Here is a 6,034-nt window from a genome sequence, read left to right as displayed (position 1 = left end):
CTGGCCCACAGTCAGGACAAATCTCTCTCACCTGCCAGTCCCACAGCCGTCAGACCCAACCAAGTAAACACAGAGACTTATATTGGTTACAAACTGTATGGCCGTGGCAGGCTTCTTGCTAACTGTTCTTACAGCTTAAATTAATCCATTTCCATTCATCTATACCTTGCCACTTGGCTCGTGGCTTACCCGCATCTTCACATGCTGTTTGTCATCGTGGTGGCTGGCAGTGTCTCTGACTCAGCCTGCCACTTCCCAGCTTTATTCTCCTCCTTGTCCCGCCTACAATTCCTGCCTAGCCAATGGCCAATCAGTGTTTTATTTATTGACTAATTAGCAACACATTTGCCATACAGAACATTCCACAGCAATGGCATTCTTATTATTTTTGATCACCCAATCCAGTGTGGTATAAAATTCCTCTGAGCCACAGCACAATCCATCTTTTCTATGCTCTTTGACTCTACAAGACCCATTGTTCACTCATGGATCTTGTCAGCATTTCATGCACATACACTGTATGTGTTGTATTTAATTTGTTGTGTGTTTAATATTTGCATATGTATGCTTTGACTCCAAAATGACTTATAAACTCTCATAAGTCAGTGGCTGTGTGTCCTCTGTCTTTGAAAGAAGAATCTCTGTAATTAATCCCCTGTTTTTGAATCACTATTCATCCTTTAAAAATGAATCATTGACATCTCTGTGTTCATTATATAAGAGGATATTAAGTGAAAGTTTCCTGTTGTTTGGGAATTTCCAGGTAGTACAAACAGCAAAAATCTATACTCATAAGTTCTTTGATGAATTGTTTTTTTTTTTTTCTGGAAGGAAATGCTTATTAGGGCTTTAATCACTCTGTTACTACATTCAGCACCCTAACATCTCATCCTTTTCTATGTGTTTTTTGTAAATATGATCATCAGTTATAAGATGATGCGTAAGGAAAAAAGACATGGAAAAAAAACCAGTTGTAGTGGTAAATTGTCAACCTTTCACCCATCAGTGCAAATGGTGAGAGTTGCAATTGCATCCAAAAATCACACGAAGTAATGAAGAAGTTGTGCTCTAAAGAAACATTTCTTTGATGTAGCTAGTTCCTGTGAGAACAGGGAGCCAGACATGGCATTTTCTGGAAAGAGGGCCACTGAGTTCATTGAGTTAGTGAAGTCAATGACCTGTCCCTGTAGAATAATTGCTAAAGGATCTTATTAAATAAAAAACTCAGAGCCAGAAATTGGGGTTAAAGCCTGAGAGAGATCAGAGGAATAGGAAAAGCCATAGCTAACTTCACCTCATCAGTTCCACAGCTTCCAAAGTGAACTATTTCATATCTACCCACACCTATATGCCTTTCTGTCTGTTCTCTCATTTGCTCTCTCAGCCCAGCTACATCACTTCGTCTTCCTGCCCAGCTTTGTCACTGCCTGTCTGTCTGTACAGACCTCCAGACCTCTATGATTAGTGCTGGAATTAAAGGCATGTTATCACCATACCTGACTCTGTACCCAGTGTGGCCTTGAACTCACAGAGATTCAGACAGATCCCTGCCTCCCAAGTGATAGGATTAAAGGCATGTGCTATCATTGCATGACTTCTATGTTAATATAGTGGCTGGCTTTTTCCTCTTATTCTCATGTAAATTTTATTGGGAGACACAGTATATTGGGGGACACAATATATCACTACATTTCCCCTTTTTTGTCTAATAAAAAATAACCACAGAGGTCTTGCGGTCTGTACAGACAGACAGGAAGTGACAAAGCTGGGCAGGAAGAGGAAGTGATGTAGCTGGGCTGAGAGAGCACATGAGAGAACAGAGAGAAAGGCATATAGGTAGACAGAAAATAGCTCGCTTTCAGAAGCTGTGGAGTTGGTGAGGTAAGGTTAGCTATAGCTTTTCCTGTTCCTCTGATCTCTCTCAGGCTTTAATCCCAATTTCTGGCTCTGAGTTTTTTATTAATAAGACCATTTAGCAACTCATCTACATGTCCCTTATTGAGCAGTGAAGATGTCGATAGAGAAACAAGTGAGGAGATTGTATCAACAGTGGATCAAGTGGCAAAGGCAAGTATATGTGAGCTTCATCTAAATAAGAGATGGTCCTTGGAACTGAGCCAAGTTGCTGATACTTCCTACTGCCATGGTGACACCTGGCATAAGAGATTGGATAAGAAACCATTGAGGGCTTGTGAGGATGTCAACCTGGGGCAGACTTCCTCTGTGTAGAAAGAGGAATAATCAGTGCCATAGAAATCTTAACTCATGGTTCCCACAGAGCAGTGGACATCTGGAAATCTTGCTTTCCAAGGGTAGCAAGAGTCTAAGTAGGCAACAACTGTTTCATCTAAAGGAACAACCTGCTTCTTTCTACTCAGTATAATCCCCATTTGAACCCACAGAGGAAAGGAGTCCAAAATGGGGGAGGGGAGGAAGACTGAAGAGACAGACCATGCTCCCACTCCTTGCAGGTTATTCTGCCCAGGGTTAGGTCTGAACTGCAGAAGTGGGAGCTATATAATGGTATTCAATTAGAAACTCACTTCTAATTGAGTATGAAACTTGGGAGTGGCAAGCTAGAATGCATTTTCAAGGTATGCACAGGGAACAAAAGGGTAATTGGAGAGAGCATTGTTCAGTATATCAATTGTAGATAAATTGTTTCATATTGCAGTGTGCATTCGGTGTCTTCAACCAATACACAACACTGGTAAGATTAATTTCGTCAGTATGTAGATGACTTTAGTCTTCTCTCCCTTTCTCCCTCTTTTCTCATGACTCTGGAACTAGAGTTATACTAAAGGAGCTGATGAACTAAGAGTTATCTGGGGTCCCTCAATATAGAAAGCTCTAAGTAGGAATGAATCTTCAAGGTCATGGCCTTCATACATTATGTTCCAACTGCAATCTTTATAATTTGTTTCTGAAACTCCTCAGAAAATTTTTAGGGGACATAGCAGTAAATGAAAGAGGTGCTAGGCACATGTAGTTTGGTTCAAAGCCTCCAAGTGTTTACCATTTTTATAAAGAAAATATTTTGTAGTTAGGAATATTTTAGGTTCACTGGCCTAACTTATCTCCTAATCCTATGTACATTTCTACATGTCCACGAAGCTGTCTTCACTTACAACACTCTCAATGAAGATTAATAATTCCATGTGCCAGGCTCTGTTTCAAACTGGATACAGAGATGAGAAAAAGCACAATTATGGGTTGATTTTGTGAATCTTCTCTTTGTGGAGTTTTCAAAGTGTCACAGGCAGCTCAGTGACACAAGAGGATGACAATATTTGATACTATTCAGTAATTCCATTCTCTACCCTGGAAACCTTGGTCTACAAAATGCCCCTCCAGTTACCTAGATACAGACTTTAGTTCAAGCAAGTTGTATACAAACTCAGCCTTACGTGTGTAAATAATATGTATTGAGTCCATAAATAAAAATGGACCCTTTAAAATTATTTTTACCTGAAAAAATGTTCTGCCTAGGGTGAAGGGAGGGTGGGGAGCAGAAATATGTTCAGTTAATCCAGATGGCCCTGGCTTCCTATCTGATTCCTATGTGATTTCATAGGAAGGGATAAATTGACATTTTACACATTATTTAATATCAACAGGGGGCAGATTATTGATCCTTAACACATTTGCCATGAGTTGGAGGTTCTTGAAGCTTGGGTTGCTGCAATGTCACCCAAGTTTCCTCAGTATTCTCCAAACCCTGCAAGTGCCTGCAGTAGAACTCTTTGGTTAGTCACAATGGAATTTTCCCATGCTACTTAGAATTTATGGCATGTGAAATTGCAGAATGTGAGAGTCTCTCAGTTTAGTGTCTACGGGAGAAGGATTCTGCTCAGGTGAGCAACAACTGGTCTTGAAAAGGATGGCCTTAAATGAAGAGAAGACTAAGGTCCCCTAGCCACACATTTGAGCTGTAAAGCAAATGTGCTGAAAGAGAAATGGCCTCCACTGGGAGCCAGACGTATTGATTCATCCGTTGGCACTAAAGGGAAAATGGAGAAAAAAGAACATGCCATTTTCCTTGTTTGGAAATGGTTTTTACCTGACCGAAGGGTAAACTGCGGGGGACTTGGGCTTCAGAAAAATGCACAGTGAGTTTTCCGTCACTGCCTTGAGTCCCCTCTCTCCTCCCCTCTCACTGCTTCTCTCTCTCCGTCCTTTCACTGTGTATGCACGTCTTCCTTTACGTGTGATGCAGGTGTGTGTCAAGGTGTCGCAATGAGTTGAGAGTTCGAGGCTTCAGCTAGACTAGTTAGCCAGAGTCCCAGGAACTCTCAGTCTCCGGCTCTGGGCTCTGGGGTTACAGATGACGCTGTGCTGGACATCCGTGTGGGTGCCGAGGGTCAGACTCGTGTACTCATGCTTAAATAACAAGCACTTTTCCGGTGAGCTTGTTTTTCAGCTTCTTGTTACTTCTTTTGCATAAATTTAGAAAATGTCCCTTGTCTACCTCTTCAGACTCCTCTCTACCGCTTCCTGCCTGTATTTTGGCTATGTTGACTCCTTGCTTGCTTCTGGGCCTTTGCTCTTACTGTTTCTTCCACTTCAAGCACCCTTCCTTGCTTTTTATCCCAATCCTTTATGCTTCTGCTCAGCAAGCATTCATTCTTACTAGTTTGCCTTTGGACTGGACCAGATGTTCTTTTTCTGGCCTCTGTCATAATGTTACAGCAAACTGGGTGATTATACATTTGGGAGTTCACCTGCTTGTCAAGACTGGAGCATGGCTAGACCTGACCCTATGCCACCAGTCAAATGCTGCATTCTGAGCTCAAGATCTGTTCAATTTATAGTTGCTGAATAGAATACAAATGGTGATATGAATAAAGAAGTGCATGTAATTTAGGAGGTGCTTCCTTGATGCCACCCTGATGGCTATGATTTAATGAACTTTCTGGAATACCTGACAGTCTGTTGTCTTTTATACTACTCATCACACAGTCAGCTAAGAGTCTGTCACATTGGGGGATGTCCAATGTTGTCTAGAAGTGATGGCCCCATCAAACCTCGTTGTACTCCCCTAAGTTGGTAGGGCAACCAAGCTCCCTGTCTCTCACTACCACATATAATAATCTTCCATGAACATTATCTTGCCACTCCAGTAGAAACTTAGAAAACATCACGGCCCCTCCATATCAGCTGATACAAGCCTTACAGCAGCTGTGTCTCCTTGTATTTGGAACTCAGGTATTCTTAGCAGTCCCATGCTACCATAAGTCTCCCTGTACCATTCAGGGATTTCTAGAGAACCAAGACCAGACATTTATTATGATGGTTTTTATAATAATTACTATACAGAATGATATTAAGTAATCATGGACATTGAAGAGTCCTGTGATCTGCTGTCTGCCAGCTGGATGACCAGCAGAGGCAATGATATGACCCACTTTGTGTCTAAGTTCCTGAGGAGGAGAGAAACTATGAATTTCACCAAAGTCAAGGACTCCAGAAGATGAGATGTGATGTCCTAGGTTAAGGATGCCGGCGGGAAGCAGAAGTTGAGTGTTTCTTTCCTCTGCCTTTTGTCCTACTGAGTCAGGTGATGCCAGCGCTCATCCCATCTGGAAAAAGAGAAAGACTGTTTAGTTTGGGCCATTGTCACGTGGTACCTGGTCAAACTGATGCAATAAATTCATCAGTACACTCTTCTCCCTTCATACAAGCTTCCTGGACTGCAGTCACACACATGAATCAGGTTTCCTTGCCAGAACAGTCCATTCTTTTGCTCTGCCCAGAGAATTCCAGCCCTTCCCTCAAGATCCAGCACATCTGCTAGGAAACCTTTGGTGATTTCTTCATAAGTAGCAGGTGCATCTTTGTGCAGTTGTAACAATTTGTCTTGTGTGCCCCCATGTAACTGGGGAGGTGATGGTGAATTTAGATGATGAATCCTTCCTAGGATAAGAAGCGATGTGTTTGCTTGCCCATGCTTTCTCCTTTGCAGTTCTACCTCCTGCCACAAATGGTCTGTGTCAGGTCTTCAGTTCATGCTTGTTGAATAACAAAGCCTAAGTGA

This window comes from Peromyscus eremicus, chromosome 1 (genome assembly GCF_949786415.1).
Source record: "Peromyscus eremicus chromosome 1, PerEre_H2_v1, whole genome shotgun sequence".
Classification (NCBI taxonomy): Eukaryota; Metazoa; Chordata; class Mammalia; order Rodentia; family Cricetidae; genus Peromyscus; species Peromyscus eremicus.
This window is presented reverse-complemented; position numbering follows the sequence as displayed.